The 18,353-nt window shown below is 39.9% G+C and overlaps 1 protein-coding gene across 1 annotated transcript in view; it reads right to left on the minus strand.

Moving 5' to 3' along the window:
- LOC136147998 (bifunctional heparan sulfate N-deacetylase/N-sulfotransferase 3) overlaps nt 1-18,353 on the minus strand; it is a 164,397-nt gene that overhangs the window by 131,429 nt on the left and 14,615 nt on the right. The gene's annotated exons all lie outside the window — the stretch shown is intronic.

Genomic DNA, 18,353 nt, shown 5'->3' on the forward strand with positions numbered 1-18,353 from the left:
TCCATGAAACTGTGGCAGGTGGACTTGTTAGCTTGCAAACAGGATGAAATCTCAGACCCTTCCCAGTTCTTAACAAGTGGAAAAAGGAGAATTGTAAACATGCAAGGACAGAAAAAGATCCAGTCTATTTAAGATACCATTAACAGCAACTGCACAAGGATGTATGTGGGAAAATAACCATCCCTAAAGGCTGTGTTTTGGGACAAACCAGAGCTTCTTTGGTATAGGAATTTGTGTGTGTGCATAGAGAAAAACAGGATAGGGCAAAGAAAACATATTGCCTGAAACCATGGGCTACTAATAAATATACATGACAGTAAACAGCTTTCTAAAGACAGGTACAGTGTGCTGCACATGATTTATATGTTTGCTCCCAGCTTAAAAATGAGCACCAGTCCTAAATTCACAAAAGCTGTTAAATTCTTGGGATGTTCAAAGCTGCAGGAAAACAGTTTCATATCTATAGTCTCAAGAAGCCAGCAGGCTGGTTTGTAGCTTTATGCAACTATTTTATCTGGCAAATTGAGTGGAGAAAGAAGGGTGAAATTACCATGAATTACAATTCATAGTTAATAAAATATAACTGGTGACAGTAAGTAAAAAGAAAACAATAGCTTAATGGTGATATGGCAAAGAGGCATTTTTTTTTTCACTTTAATTTTACTTCATTAATACAGTTCATCCTCTGAGGGGCAGGGAATAATGAGACCATAGCAGCCCTGGCATCTGGATTCTGCTAAGTCTGTTTAAAAGCAGCAAACAACCTGATTTGAACAAGGGTAGTAAGATCAAATAGACATTTTTCCAAAGAAGAAATGCAGATGGCCAACAGGCACATGAAATGTGCTCAAAATTGCTAATTATCAGGGTGATGCAAATCAAGTCCACAATGAGATATCACCTCACACTTATCAGAATGGCCATCATCTAAATGAATATAAATAATGAATGTTGGTGAGGATGTGGATAAAAGAGAACCCTTGTGCACTGTTGGTGGGAATGTAAACTGGTGCAGCTACTTTGGAAAACAGTATGGAGGTTTCTCAAAATACTAAGAACTGCCCTATGACCCAGAAGTTCCTCTTCTAGGTATATATATCTGAAAAAAAGAAAATACTAATTCTAAAAGATATGTGCCCCAGTGTTCACAGCAGCATTATTTACAATTGCCAAGATATGGAAGAAACCTGTGTTCATCAACAGATGAATGGATAAAGATGTGGTACATATGTACAATAGAATACTACTCAGCCACGAAAAGAATGAAAATTTGCCATTTGCATCAACATGGATGGACTTGGAGGATATTATGCTAAGTGAAATAAGTCAGACACAGAACAACAAGTAACTTACATCATCACATACATGGAATCTAAAAGTAAAACAAACTAGTGACTAAAAAATGCAGCAGACTCACAGATACAGAGAACAAATTAGTGGTTGCCACTGGGGGAGGGGGAGGGGCAATATAGCAGTAGGGATCAAGAGGTACAAACTATTATGTACAAAATAAGCTACAAGAACATATTGTACAATATGGGGAATATAGTCAACATTTTATGATTAACTATAAATGGAGGATAATTTTAAAAAAATTGTGAATCACTCTATTGTATACCTATAACTTACACAATATTATTCAGCAATTATACCTCAGTAAAAAACCCAAACCAAAGCTTCTCTGTTGGCTCAGATGCTAAAGAATCTGCCTGCCATGCAGGAGAGCCAGGTTAGATCCCTGGGTTGGGAAAATCCCCTGGAGAAGGGAATGGCAACCTATTCCAGTATTCTTCCTTGGAGAATTCCATGGACAGAAAAGCCTGGTGGCTATAGGCCATGAGGTCACAAAAGTCAGACAGGACTGAGTGGCTAACACTTTCACACATCAATTAAAAAAACCCCAAACTGAAACAAAAGAGAAAAAGGACCAAATTACTGGCCAGCACAGAAGGCGCCCTTACCCCCAGGTGCAGTTTTCTGCAAGCCCGACAAGTGTAAGATGTTGAGCCACTAAGGAGGCAGTTCAAGACGGCCACAGAGCAGGACTCTGAACTCACCGCCTCCCACAGACACACCAAGTCTACAGCTACGTATAGAACAATTCCCGCTGAAAAAGACCCGAAAACTAGCTGAACTGTTCCTCCACAAAAAGGATGAGAGCCATGCTGGGGCGGGTAGGAGAGGGAGAGAGACAATCTCTCCAAGTGTGTCTCCTGTCCACCAAGGGCAGCCAACCATGGTTGGGAGGTTAGCTCACAGAAATGGCACTTCTCTCGAGGAGTGAGGTTTGTGTCCCACGTCAGTCACCTCAACCCTTGGGACAAGCCCCCCCCTCCCCCCCCCGCCAAACACCTGGCTTTTAAAACCAACAAGGTTTATGTCCTAGAGGCCCAAAGAGCTATAAGGATCTGAAATTCTGTTAAAGTGCTTATGCACAGACTCACTAACTCCAGGACCAGGGCAAAAGCAGCAGTTTGAAAAGCACCTAGATCACATGTGAAGGAGATTCAGTGCACTTCTGAGTATTTAACTGAAGAAAACAAAAATAATAAATTTGAAGAGAAATATGTACTCAGCTCTGCTCATTGTAGCATTATTTACAATAGCCAAGCTATGTAAATGACCTAAGTGTCCACTGATGTACAAATGGGTAAAGAAGATGTTTTCACACACACACACACACACACACACACACACACACACACACACACACAATGGAATACTGCTGCTGCTGCTGCTAAGTCGCTTCAGTCATGTCCAACTCTGTGGGACCCCATAGATGGCAGCGCACCAGGCTCTGCCGTCCACGGGATTCTCCAGGCAAGAACACTGGGGTGGGTTGCCATTTCCTTCTCCAATGGAATACTACTCAGCCATAAAAAGAAAATCTTGTTATTTGGGACAACATGGATGGACCTTGAAGGTTTTGTGCTAAGTGAAATAAGTAAAACAGGAAAAGACAAATGATGGATGATTTCACTTACATGTGGGATCTGAAAAACAAAACAGATGAACAAACAAAACAAAACTCATAGATACAGAGAAGACTGGTTGTTGCCAAGGGGAAGATGAAGGGGATCAAAAGTTACAAATTTCTAACTATTAAATAAATAAATCATGGGAGTGTAGTGTACAGTATGGTGACTACAGCCAAAATATTATATTTTGAATATTTGAATGTTGCTAAGAGACTAATGGAGAAGGCAATGGCACCCCACTCCAGTGGTTTTGCCTGGAAAATCCCATGGACGGAGGAGCCTGGTAGGCTGCAGTTCATGGGGTCGCTATTAGTCGGACATGACTGAGTGACTTCACTTTCACTTTTCACTTTCACATATTGGAGAAGGAAATGGCAACCCACTCCAGTGTTCTTGCCTGGAGAATCCAAGGGACGGGGGAGCCTGGTGGGTTGCCGTCTATGGGGTCGCACAGGGTCAGACATGACTGAAGTGACTTAGCAGCAGCAGCAGTAGCAGTAAGAGACTAGATCTTAAAAGTTCTCATCACAAGACAAAAGTTTTGTAGCTTTTTATGAATACAGATGACAACTAGACTAGTTCTGGTGATCATTTTGCAGTGTATACAAATATTTAGGTGTACGTTATGTTGTACACCTAAAATATAGTGTTATATATCAATTATACTGCAATTTAAAAAAATTACATTTGCAGTAATTAAAATGACCATCCCACCCAAGGCAGTCTGCAGATTTAACACAATCTCTATTAAATTACTGATGGAATTTTTCACAGAATTAGAACAAAACTTTTAAATTTATATAGAAACACAAAAGACCCTGAATAGCCAAAACAGTCTTGAGAAAGAACAGAGTCAGAGGAACCATGTTCCCTGACTTCAGACTATACTACAAAGCTACAGCATTTAGAACAGTATGGTACTGGCACAAAGACAGACACATGGATCAATGCAACAGGATAGAAAGCCCAGAAATAAACCCATGCACCATGGTCAGTTAATCTATAACAAAGGAGGTAAGAAAATACAATGAAGAAAAGACCTTCTCTTCGATAAGTGCTGCTGGGAAGACTGGACAGCTACATGTGAAAGAATAAAATTAGAACATAATCTAACACAATATACAAAAGTGAACTCAAAATGGATTAAAGACCTAAATGTAAAATAAAATTCCTAGAGGTAAACAAAGACAGAACATCCTTGGGCTTCCTTGGTGGCCCAGTGGTTAAGAATCCACCAATGCAAGATCCCTGGTCCAGGAAGACCCACATGCCATGGAGCAACTAAGCTCATGTGTCACAATTACTAAGCTTGTGCTCTAGAGCCCATGAGCCACAACTCCTGAACCCATATACTGCAACAACTGAAGCCTACACATCCAGCATCCCTGCTCTGCAACGAGAAGGCACTGCAGAGAGAACCCCGAGCACCTCAAGGAGAGACCAGTCCTCACTTGCCACAACTAGAGAAAGCCTGCGTGCAGCAACAAAGTCACACCACAGCCAAAATAAATAAATAAATAAATCTTAACAAAAAGAATGCTCTTTGACATATTGTAAATTGCAGGGGTTTTTTTTGGTTTTTTTTTGGCAAAGAGATGGGGAAACAGTGATTGACTTTATTTTTCTGGGCTCCAAAATCACTGCATATGGTGACTGCAGCCATGAAATTAAAAGATGGTTACTCCTTGGCAGGAAAGTTGTGACCAACCTAGACAGCATATTAAAAAGCAGAGACATTACTTTGCCAACAAAAGTCCGTCTAGTCAAGGCTATGGTTTTTCCAGTGGTCATGTATGGATGTGAGAGTTGGACTATAAAGAAAGCTGAGGGCTGAAGAATTGATGCTTTTGAACTGTGGTGTGGGAGAAGACTTTTGAGAGTCCCCTGGACTATAAGGAGATCCAACCAGTCCATCCTAAAAGAGATCAGTCCAGGGTGTTATTGGAAGGATTGATGTTGAAGCTGAAACTCCAATACTTTGGCCACCTGATGCGAAGAGCGGACTCATTGGAAAAGACCCTGATGCTGGGAAAGATTGAGGGCAGGAGGAGAAGGGGACAACAGAGGATGAGATGGTTGGATGGCATCACTGACTCAATGGACGTGGGTTTGGGTGGACTCCGGGAGTTGGTGATGGACAGGGAGGCCTGGCGTGCTGCGGTTCATGGGGTGGCAAAGAGTTGGACATGACTGAACAACTGAACTTTTTTTTGGATCTGTCTCCTAGAGTAATGGAAACAAAAATAAATACATGAGGGACTTCCTTGGTGGTACAGTGGATAAGAATCTGCTCTCCAGTTGCAAGGGATATGGGTGTGATCCCTAGTCCAAGAAGATTCCACATGCTGCAGGTAGCTAAAGTTCATGTGCCACATCTACTGAGCCCACATGCTGCAACTCCTGAAGCCGGTGTGCCTCGAGCTTGTGCTCTGGAACAAGGGAAGCCATCACAATAGCAGCCTGTGCACGGAAACCAAGAGTAGCCACTCACTGCAACCAGAGAAAGCCCATGCACATCAATGAAGACCCAGTGTGGCCAAAAATAAATAAATAAATATATGAATTAACTCAAAGAACAAACAAATGAGACCTAATTAAACTCAAAAACTTTTGCACATTAAAGAAAATCATCAAGAAAATGAAAAGACACCCTATGGTCTGGGAGAAAGAAAATATTTGTAAATGATGTGAGTGACAAGGAGTTGATCTCCCAAAATATACAAAGAGCTTGTACAGCTTAATATAAAAAACCAAACAATCCAATCAAAAAATGTGCAGAGGATCTAAATAGACATTTCTCCAAAGAAGACATACCAATAGGCACATGAAAAGATGCTCAATATTGCTAATTATTGGAGAAATGCAAACAAATCTACAATGAGGTATCACTTTACACTGGTTAGAGTGGACATCATCAAAAAGTCTACAAATAATAAATGCTGGAGAGGGTGTGGAGGAAAAAAAAAAACCTTTCTACACTACTGGTGGGAATGTAAATTGGTTTAGCCACTATAGAAAACGCTATGGAGGTTCCTTTAAAAATTAAAAATAGGGCTACCACAGGACCCTGCAGTCCCACTCCTGAGCATATATCCAGACAAAGCATAATTCTAAAGGATACATGCACTCAAATGTTCATAGCAGCACTGTTTACAACAGCCAATACATGGAAGCAACCTAAATATCCACTAACAGATGAGTGGATGAAGAAGACGTGGTATTAATATTTGCCATGAAAAAGAATGAAATAATGCCATTTGCAGCAACATGGTTGGACCTAGAGATTATCATACTAAGAAAATCAGACAGTGAAAGACAAATATCATATGATATCATTTTTATGTGGAATCTAAAGAGATGGTACAAATGAATTTATTTACAAAACAGAAGTGGACTCACAGATATGGAGGCTAGGCTTGCAGTTATGAAAGAGTACAGTGGAAGGATCGGGAGCTGGTTTGGGAGTTTGGGATTGGCATAGCATAGTGCTGTATGGGTGGGTAAGCACCGGGGGCCTGTATTTAGCACGGGGAGCTATGCTCAGGGTTCTGTAGCCTACAATGGAAAAGGACGAAAGACAAGAGCATCACAGATTACTGTGTGTGCAACAAGTCCACCTGTTACATAGGAAAGATCTTGTCATATAGGCTTTAATTTAAAAATGAGTAAATTTATTTATGTAAAACTAAATAGTACACTTTTATAACTCAATGTTCTTTTATATCTACAGATAATATACAATCTATAATTTGCATACATAATTTAAAAAATAAACTGAATTTTATATGTATAATGAATGCATAAGTACAAAAAACTTTCCATAAGGTTTTTTTAAAAAATATATATATATGTCACTATAATTTGTAGGAGAGAAAAGGAAATCAACATGTGAGTGTGCAAAGTACAGTATCATTTAGACTTCTTCAAACTTTATGATGTAGATATTATCATCACCCCTACTTTAAAGGTAAGGAGACTGGGGTTCAGACTGGTTGAGTCACTTGTTCAGGTCTCACGACTTGCATGGATCTGAGATTTGAGCCCAAATTTGCTTTGGTCCAGAACCTCATTTTCTTTACACTTTAAATCTCTTCCTTGTGCAATAGAGAGAGATAAGAATCTAGGCCGACACATAAATTTACCTTCCTAGAACCTGTTTTTTTCCAAAAGAGTCATATTTATTTGTTTATTTTTCAAGAGAACACTTTCAACTCATGTTCTTTCTCAGAGAAAAATAATTCATGTCTTTAGTTACTAGTCATTCATATGGTAACATGGAAAAGATAAATTATTCATTATAATTCTTTAAATATCCTGGTATCCAATGAACATTTATTGAGAGAGCCCATGTGTATTACTTTGTATATTAGGGACAGAGAAGAACATGAGGAAAAGGATGCTGCATAATTTGACCGTGAGGAGCCTACAATCTGATGGAAAAGCATATATGTGAAATATGAAATGGAGGACAGTTTATGATCCCAAACTTCAAGTGAAATTTTTATGAATTAATTTAGGAAAAAGATGTATCTAAAAATAATAAATGAGATAAAGAATTCTTTCAGACTCTCCACCATTTCTCTGACATCTAAATGTATCTGGGCCGTGACCTTAATGGTAAAGCACCTCAGGGCTGGTCGTGTTTTATTCTCTTCTCTACTGTCTTCTCCCAGGTGATGTCATCCAGTGCCAGGACTGGAAATGCCATCAATATGCTAACGAGTTCTCGATTTCTATCTTTCTACATGACTTCTCCCTGAACTCTAAGCTTGCATGCTTAACTGCCTGCACGTCTCCACTTGGACATCTAAAAAATGTTGAAAACAAGTCCAAAAGAACTCTTGATTTTTCTCCCTTTTTGTGTTGTTGTTCAGCCGCTAAATCGTATCCAACTCTTTCTGACCCCACTAACTGCAGCATGCTAGGCTTCCCTGTCCTTCACTGTCTCCTGGAGCTTGTCCAAACCCTTGTCCATTGAGTCAGTGATGCCATCCAACCATCTCATCCTCTGTTGTCCCCTTCTCCTCTTGCCCTCAATCTTTCCCAGCATCAGGGTCTTTTAACAGCATAAGATAGGCACTGCCCTAAGAACTTTACATGTACTTAATTATTTAATCCTTAGGGTATACCTATGAGATGGGTGAATGATGGGGCTAATTTTACCCAAAAGGAAACTGAGACTTAGAGGCTAATAAGCAAATTGGCCAGAGCTAGTAGCTGATGAAGATGAGAGTCCAGCTTAGCCTGTGTCCACAGTGCATGCTCTTCCTGCCACTGCAGGACACTGCTCTTCCCTCCATGGTCTCCAACTCAGGGTACATACCACTCTCAGGACAAACTCTTAGGATGGATCCTTGATTTCACCCTTTCTTGACGTTCCCTACATAATGTCCATTGGCAGACTCAGTACTGTCTCCTCACTAGATCCCAAACCTGCTGTCCTATCACGGTGACCCTCCTGGCCAGCAAAGGCCACCTACCTGGGTTCTCACCTTTATTTTTCTACAATCCCTTCTCCATATGACAGCCAGTATGAATTTTTTTAAAAACGAAATTTGACCCTATTACTGCCATACCAAAGATCTACAATGGTTGCTCCCTGAAATTAGAATAAAATCCAAGCGCCTCTCGAGGAGAAAGGCAAGGGGCTTGCCTTCCTGAACTAATCTCACGGCAGGCTCCTTCATGGCCACTGGGCCCCACTCTCACTAGCCCTCCTTTTCTCCTTCTCTTCCATTTCTGACCACATGCAGCTGGTTCCATCACATCTTTCTGCATGGGACTCTCTTACCCTAGGTCTTTGTATTCATCCCTCTCTCCAGTCTCAGGTCAAATATCACACCAGAGAAGATTTTTTAATCTAGTTTCTCCCAAATCAGAACTCTTCTTGTGCCCTCCTTCCTGCCCTGTCTCCACACCTCCCACCATTCTTGATCGCACAGAACCTGTTTCATTGTTTTTCATTGTGCTCATCTCTATCTGAGGTTTTTGTGTTTATTGTCACTAGAGAGGTAAGATGTATATGAGTAGCGAACTGGTCTGTCTTGGCCACCACTAATATCACCAGCTGCTAAAAGAATTCCTGGCATGTGGTAGATATCAATTTTTTTGAATGGATAACCAAAAAGAGTCTCATTTTTTTCCAGTTGATTTTGTATCTCTCAGGTATTCAAAAGAACTAATTTTACTCTCCAAAATACTGCTCAAATATTCTTTCCTGGTACATGACATGTTCATAATAAAAACTAGCTTAAATGTATTGAGGGTCTACTGGAATTAGGCATTTGACATACACTGTCATTCTCACAAATGGCATACATGCTGTGAAGTAGGTATTCTCACTTTAAAGATGTGGAAACTGATGATGAGAGAGATGAAGAAATTTGCCTAAGTTTTCTCAGCTAGAAAGGGAGAGAGCTGAGATTTGGACCCAGGTTGATCTGTTTGACTGTAGATCCTAAGCTATTTTCAACAGGAATATTATGTCCAGCTATGTGACTGGCTAGAAAAAGTAAAGAATCAGAAAGATGAAATGATAAGTTTTTCAGTCTATGAAAATGGGAAAGCCAAGAGGGCAATGGTTGAGGTCTATAAGTGGTTGATATTGAACAGAATGATCACAAATTTCTTAAGAGTTAGGGGCTGGGAAATTTATTTCACATTAAAAGTAAGCTTACAGATTGTACTACAATAACAGATGGTAAGAGTAAGTACATAAATATTTTAAATGTTATGCTATAAATGGATAATAACTTATTCAGGGGAACCAGTGTCTTGAAATTCTCTCTCTCACCTGAAGAGGTACAAGTCAGGGAGGCCAACTACATCTTCTCACACGTGCCCTCCATGTAGCGCTGTCGGGTCAAGCTTATGTGGACAGATGATGGGAGTCTAGCTCCCAGAAGAGGGTGTTCTGCTCACCCTGTGTGTGTGTGTGTGTGTGTGTGTGTGTGTGTGTGTGTGTGTGTGAGCGCTCAGGTGCTTAGTCATATCTAATCCTTCGGAGAAATATCAATAACCTCACTTATGCAGATGACACCACCCTTATGGTGAAAGTGAAGAAGAACTAAAGAGCCTCTTGATGCAAGTGAAAGAGGAGAATGAAAAAGCTGGCTTAAAGCTCAACATACAGAAAACTAAGAACATGGCATCTGGTCCCATCACTTCATGGCAAATAGATGGGGAGACAGTGGAAACAGTGACTGACTTTATTTTTTGGGGAGCTCCAAAATCACTGCAGATGGTGACTGCAGCCATGAAATTAAAAGACGCTTATACCTTGGAGGGAAGTTATGACCAACCTAGATAGCATAGTAAAAAGCAGAGACATTACTTTGCCAACAAAGGTCCATCTAGTCAAGGCTATGGTTTTTCCAGTAGTGTTGTATGGATGTAAGAGCTGGACTATAAAGAAAGCTGAGAGCCAAGGAACTGATGCTTTTGAAGTGTGGTGTTGGAGAAGACTCTTGAGAGTGCCTTGGACTGCAAGGGGATCCAACCAGTCCATCCTAAAGGAAATCAGTCCTGAATATTCATGGGAAGGACTGATGCTGAAGCTGAAACTCCAATACTTTGGCCACCTGTTGTGAAGAACTGACTTATTTGAAAAGATCCTGATGCTGGGAAAGATTGAGAGTGGGAGGAGAAGGGGATAACAGAGGATGAGATGGTGGTATGGCACCACCGACTCAATGGACTTGAGTATGAGTAAACTCCGGGAGTTGGTGATGGACAGGGAGGCCTGGCATGCTGCAATTCATGGGGTTGCAAAGAGTGGGACACGACTGAGCAACTGAAGTGAACTGAACTGAATTCTTTTAGACTGCATGGACTGTAGCCTGCCAGGCTCCTCTGTCCATGGAATTTTCCAGGCAAGAACACTGGAGTGGGTTGCCATTTCCTTCTCCAGGCGATCTTCCTGACCTAGGCATTGAACCCGTGTTTTTAATATCTCCTGCATTGGCAGGTGGATTCTTTACCACTAGCACCACCTTGGATAGCCCTCTGCTCATCCTACTTCACCATATAATTATTCTATTCCAATCAGTTTATGATGGGCTTCCCATAGTAATGTTTTAAAAAAATCTCAGATAGTTACCTAGCAGAAGCCTTCGCAATGCTTAAATCTAACCCTCTCATCTCAGAGAACAAAACAAACCCAGAGATAATGATTTATAATTTATAAAGTTCTTTCACATTATAGGTTTACCACATCCTCACAAAGGCTCTCTGGCAAAGCTGGTGCAGTTATTTTCATTATCATCCTCACACGGGTGGGAAGAATGAGGCTCTGAGTGGTTACATATACGTCAGTGAGCTTGTTGTTGCAGGAGAAGTGTGAGGTGCTGAGACTTAGTGTATTTTGAAAGAGGCTGCATGAGCTTTGTCCCTCTGATACTAATGAGAGTCTCAGTCTAATTTGTGAGAATTTTCATGAGGTTTTCTTGGATTATGCATATGTGTTATATACCAAGTAGGTGCTAGGTCATGTCTGACTCTTGCAATCCTATAAACTGTAACTCGCCAGGGTCCTCTGTCCATAGGATTTTCCAGGCAAGAATACTGGAGTGGGTTGCCATTCCCTTCTCCAGGGGATTTTCCCAACCCAGGGATTGAACCCAGGTCTCCTGCACTACAGGCAGATTCTTTATTGACTGAGCTACCAGGGAAGCCCTTACCAAGTGGAAAACATAGTATTCTATTTATGGAACATGAAATATAAGCCAAAATGATAACTAGTTAGAGAGATCTATAAATATAAGGAAAGTAAGTCTTCCCTTTAATTACATGAGTGAATGAAAGTAATTTATGATATGTTAGACTGGGGAGGAAAGGGGGAGATCATCACTGATATCTTTTTCTTTGCAAAGAGATAGCATCCTATAGATCAATAACAAAAGCACCGTAATGGAAAAATAGACAAAAGGCAATTCCCCAAAGAGAAATACAAATGGACAATAAATATGAAAAGTGAAGTGAAAGTCACTTAGTCGTGTCTGACTCTTTGCGACCCATGGACTGCACAGTCCATGCAATTCTCTAGGCCAGAATACTGGGCTGGGTAGCCTTTTGCTTCTCTAGGGGATCTTCCCAATCCAAGGATCAAACTCAGGTCTCCTGCATTGCAGGGAGATGTAAACATATGTGACCATGGTAATTTGCTCTCACAATTAAATAAAGGTAAAATTTTAAAAATTAATGAAAATTTTTTTTACCTTTTGGATTTTCAAACATTAAAGAATGACTAAATTCAGTCTCTAGTGGGAATTAGGGGAAACATTTTTTTCTGTCTTTTCTCTTTATAGTTTTCTACACTGTTTAATTGCTTTTATTACAAAGTACATGTGTTATCTATGTATTTGAAAACAAAATTTATTTTTGTTTTAGAGAAAATGAACAAACAAGGGTAGCCCACTCTAACTGTAGCTTTTTAGAGACAAGTGTTTAAAGCTTTCTAAGATAAAATTCTTTTCCTCATTTAAAAATATTCCCATTTTGAATGATTTTTAAAATCATCTGGTGGGGTGCCTCTAGCCCACCCATAATTTTCAGCCCAAACCTTTGTGATTCCTTTGATTTTGTATTATAAGCACATTCACTTAGACTTGAAACACAAAGAATACATCCCACTCTTCTGTCTCCCCACCTGCTTCCTTTCTTTGTCCTTTGTCCCTCCCCTTTCTTCCCTCCCCAACCAAGACCACTTCTCATCCTAGTTCTTATAAACCTCTTGCTCATGGCCCTCTTTGCCCCATAATCCTTCTTCCTGAAAGATCACAGAAACAATGTACCTCTCATTAATTTACTATGTTAAAATTATCCATTGTCATCTTACTAGGCCATACTAAGCTATCAATTTGCTGGAATCACCTCCTCAAATCTTCTGCTTCCTGTGCCTTCATGTAAAATCTACCCTATCTATATCCATAAGAAGCTTCACGTGTATACACATTGGCTAAAGTGTTGTTGAACAGTGTTGCTGTATGACTCAAAATAAGAACTCTTTAAGCGTTGGGTTGAAATCAGTTGCCAAGCTATTAATTCTGTTATGACCTGCTTCCATTATATAAGTGCTTAAATATGTTCAATTAACTATTTTTATACAAAATTTAACATTTTTCTATGGGGAAAAGTAATAGGACCCATGTCTTTGTATCCTGCAGTAATACTGAATGCACTTTATTTTAAACCAGTATTTCTCCAAACTTGCACATTTGCCATCTACATTAGAATCATCTAAGTGAACATATGAAACATAGATTCCTTTGCTCTCCCTAGATCTACCAAGGAAAAATATGTGAGTGTTGGACTGTGAAATCTGCAGTTTAAACAAGCATTTTAAATGATTATTTTGCCACTTCTGATTTGGAAACTCATGAAAATAGTTTCATTTTGATAAGTGACGAAATACATCTAGACATCTCTGAGTGAAAGATTGTCAAGATGAAATTAGGGGAAAATTATTGTATTGTTCCTTAAAAAAACTATATAGCACCCTGCTTTTTGTTAATTTACAAGTTACAAGTTGATTCATCACTGATGACTTTAAAAGTATCTCTGCTTTAGGCTCATCAACAATAAAATACAGCTGTAAACTGCTGATACGTCATACACAGGGGCTTAAAGGGGGAAGTTAAGTTCTGTAACGATTATGCTCCTTAAAGGCATTCGATTATAATAGAGAGCCAGCGTGAGAACGTGATGGCTTAAAAGGAAGGTGTCCAGTGAATCTCCATCCTAGGCTGCCCTTCTCTTGAAGATGTTACACTGACATTGTATTAATTGCCAAGTACAGAGTGTCTGCTAAAGCTCTGAATTATCCTGAAGGGTTGATGAACAGCCTTCTGTCACTGGCATCCATTAGAGGCTGATCCCATTCAGGGAAACAGAATTTTTGAATGTAACATACTGGGTCTTCATTGAGAATGGTGATTGAGTACTCATTAGTTCTTGTGAGGTCGCAAGCGACAGCAATTTTGGAGGTCTAATTCTAGCAATGAAGTTTTAACAAGAATGAAAAATACAGCTTTCCTCTTCAATTATTCATTTGCCCCTCAGTCAGACCAATGGGAATGCTCCTGTATCAGTTAAGAAGTGTCAAAGACTGGGAAAGTGTTTTTTCTTCTCTCTTTATTCTCTTCAAATGCTTCTTACATTTCTAAAGCAGATTAGCAAATTATGCAAAAATATTTTGAATAGCAAATACACTATAGTTAAAATGAGCCTTCATTACAATGCCTTCTTTCTCTTGAAAATATTGTCAGGTAATTTTTTGTTAAAAATTTTGTTAAACACAAAACCTCTTAAAGGTATTATTCAGTAGTAGATCAGAAATCCAAGTGTGGCAGGATACAAGATGTTCTGATGACAGCAACTCTAATCTTTAAATGGTTTCTTTTCAAAACCACTCAATTCAATTACTCAAAAGTATCAAGTAAGTTGTCTTTCTATGTGGACTCAAATACCTTGTTTTTTAGGATTTTTGAACAAGGAAAGGCTGTTATATGTTGTTCTGATGTATATAGATTATTTAATCCAAGACAAAGAACAGAATAGTGAAGAGCTTTTTCCCCCCACATAGATTATTGTTCAATGCCCTAACCAGCTGGCTCAATTTCTACATGCAGTTTTTTTCTTTTTCTGGAGAGCTGATTCTACTCAGTATATATAGTTCAGAGAGAAAAATAGAGACAGTGAGTTACGTAAAAATAAATATGTAAATCTAAAGGGGGAGAGAATGAGGCAGTGCTGTGCAATCCAAACACCAGGGAATCAAGGCCGGGGAGAGGAGGGAAGGGATAAGCAGATGGGCCAGAACTCCACGGTCATTTTTGGATTGGGGTGATCAGATGATGGGTTCTAAAGGCGGTAAAGTGATAAAATAAGGACTGAGGTGGGTGCAAGAACACAAGATATGTCAAAGAAGATAAAATGGAAAGAGAATAAGCATGTAATAAAACAAATGATCAGTGCTTAAGTAACTTTATGGCAATTAGTCCTAATAAACTGGTTTTTTATTACAGTCTTTTAGTTGATCTCATAATACCTGCACTTTTAGAAAAAATGGCTTTAGAAACTACTGAAGTAGTAAACTGGTGATAGTCATACATCTACTTCTACTGAGAAATCTTTGGAGGCTAAGTTTCTTAAACTGCCCAAGTGAATAAAGGGTTACTTGTTTGCTGGTGTTAACTTCTAGAGTGTAAGGGATAGGAAAAGTTTATGAGCAGAATAATTTAATTTTCCCTAATTAATTACTATTGACTCAGAAGGTTAAATTAATTATTTGACCATAGGTATGGCATCACTTCATGGAAAATAGATGGGGGAACAGTGGAAACAGTGTCAGACTTTATTTTTGGGGGCTCCAAAATCACTGCAGATGGTGATTGTAGCCATGAAATTAAAAGACACTTACTCCTTGGAAGGAAAGTTATCACCAACCTAAATAGCATATTAAGAAACAGAGACATTACTTTGCCAACAAAGGTCCATCTAGTCAAGGCTATGGTTTTTCCAGTGGTCATGTATGGATGTGAGAGTTGCACTGTGAAGAAAGCTGAGCGCCGAAAAATTGATGCTTTTGAACTGTGGTGTTGGAGAAGACTCTTGAGAGTCCCTTGGACTGCAAGGATCCAGCCAGTCCATCCTAAAGGAGGTCAGTCCTGGGTGTTCATTGGAAGGACTGAAGCTGAAGCTGAAACTCCAATACTTTGGCCACCTCATGGGAAGCGTTGACTCATTGGAAAAGACCCTGATGCTGGGAGGGATTGGGGGCAGGAAGAGAAGGGGACGACAGAGGATGAGATGGCTGGATGGCATCACCGACTCAATGGACATGAGTTTGAGTAAACTCCAGGAGTTGGTGATGGACAGGGAGGCCTGGCGTGCTGCGATTCATGGGGTCTCAGAGAATTAGACACAACTGAGCGACTGAACTGAACTGATGGCATCAAAGTTTCATTTCCCAATGAGAAGAGTAATAAAGTCTTTCTGGGGATTGAGCAGCTGAATTGCAGACATGATTACAGGAAGAGCATAATTTGTGGCAGAATAATGCCTCCTTCTTCCTCTTCTCTCCCCAAGATAAACACGTCCTAAGCTCTGAGACATGAGAGCTTCCCAGGGGGCACAAGTGGTGAAGAACCCACCTGCCACTGCAGGAGACATAAGAGGTGCATGTTCAATCCCTGGGTTGGGAAGGTCACCTGGGGGAGGGCATGGCAACCCACTCCAGTATTCTTGCCTGGAGAATCCCATGGACAGAGGAGCCTGGTGGATATGGGGTCACAAAGAGTCAGACACGACTGAGGCAACTTAACAGGCACACGCACAAACCCTGAACCCTGTGAATATGGTAACTTACATAAAAGTAAAGTGTAAAGTGAAGTCGCTTAGTCATGTCCGACTCTTTGCGACCCCATGGACAGTAGCCTACCAGGCTCCTTCATCCATAGGATTTTCCAGGCAAGAAGAGTACTGGAGTGGGTTGCCATTTCCTTCTCCAGGAGATCTTCCCGACCCAGGGATTGAACCTGGGTCTCCCGCATTATAGGCAGATGCTTTACCGTCTGAGCCACCAGGGAAGTCCTAACTTACATGGCAAGAAGGATTTAGCAGATGTGGTTAAGTGAAGGACCTTGAGATAGGGGTTGTATAGGTATATCAGTCTGATCAAACGAGTCATTACAAAGTGGAAAACCTTCCCAGTTTTAATCAGAGGGAGATGTGGCTATGACAGAAAGTCACAGAGATCTACTGTTGCTAGCTTTGGAGATGAAGGAAGGGAACACAAGCAAAGGAATGTGGAGAGACTCTGGAAGATAGATGAGGTGAGGTAGAAAGAGCGCTGACAATACCTGGACCCTAACACAGTGCGGCCTGTGTGGAGCCCCAGGCCCCTGGAATCGTTAAACGGTAATCTGGGTCATTTTAAGCCACTAAATTGTCATTCATTACAGCCACAAAAGGAAACAAACACGCAGCTTTTTAAACAATTGGTATAATTAATAGCAATTATTATTTATAATCATTCAGATTATTAATATGAAAATGAAAAAGCACCTAATCTTTTAAGGTAAAATTCCAATATGTAAACTTTAATACTTTAAAAATTTTAGTCCACTTAGAAGCTTAATGAAACTACTTGGCATATTTCCTTGGTCTGTTTATAAACAGTCCATAAATGTCAAGTAGATCTCATAATTTATTTTATTTTCATATTGTGACTTTAAGACTTATTTAATATGAGTCTTAATAATAATAATAGTTCTATTATGCATACTGCTGCTGCTGCTAAGTCGCTTCAGTTGTGTCTGACTCTTGTGTGACCCCATAGATGGCAGCCCACCAGGCACCTCTGTCCACAGGATTCTCTAGGCAAGAATATTGGAGTGGGTTGCCATTTCCTTCCCCACCATTATGCATAAACAGCCCATAAAAGTTAAGAATACAAAAAGTGCTTTAGCTATTAATTCACTCTTCGCAAAGACCAACAGATAACATACCAGCTTTTACTTCATTTAAAAAAATTTGTGTGCTTAAAAAAATATTAGGAATGCCTGTATAAAGCACATTAAAACATCATAGGGACTATAAAATCTGAGTGTATACAGAGAGAAAAAGTTAAATTACTAGGCAATTTCCGTTTTTTAATTGAGCTAGCACCAAAAGTATCTGTCATTATGTCAACCCTAATTTTATCAAAACTGATAAAATGGTAACAGTAACCAGAACTGCAGGCAAAGTCCCTAGAAAGAAGAACTTTGGTGCATAGGCAGGTGAACTTAACTCAGATCTTCAAGTAAAATCTGCCCTGGCCAAATCATTGCAGTTACTTGAGTCCAAAGCATTTCAAGAAGTAACTGATTGTTCCAAACTTAAAATTAAATCCAGGGCAGAGCTTCAGATATGACCCATCAAGCTGTAATAGACTCTGTCTTGGATCTAATTTGCTACAGAGTTTGGTAGGAAGGATTTGATATGGACACCCCATTGCTGTCTTAGGAGGAAACTGGGAACCACTGTGTGGTGGGAAAGCTGAGCTTGTGGAGCAGGTGAAGCCGCATTTTGTATCCCGGGACTGCCTCTTGCTGGTTGAAAGATCTTAGGCAAGTTAATCTTAGTTTGTCTGTGAACCTCAGTTTATTAATATGAATTGATGTACTTATAGTCATTGTTTTATAGGGTTTTAATGAGAATTAAATGCTAATAAATATAAAACACAAAATAATGTATGTACTCTGTGCAACCTATTTGGGGAGTAGTTAAATACCCCCATACCATTGCTGTCCTTTTTTGAGCCCATCTTTGCATGACATATGCTCTTGGTGTCTCTAATTCTCTTGAAGAGATCTTTGGTCTTTCCCAGTCTAA

The sequence above is a fragment of the Muntiacus reevesi genome, chromosome 16, assembly GCF_963930625.1.
Source record: "Muntiacus reevesi chromosome 16, mMunRee1.1, whole genome shotgun sequence".
NCBI classification, from domain to species: domain Eukaryota; kingdom Metazoa; phylum Chordata; class Mammalia; order Artiodactyla; family Cervidae; genus Muntiacus; species Muntiacus reevesi.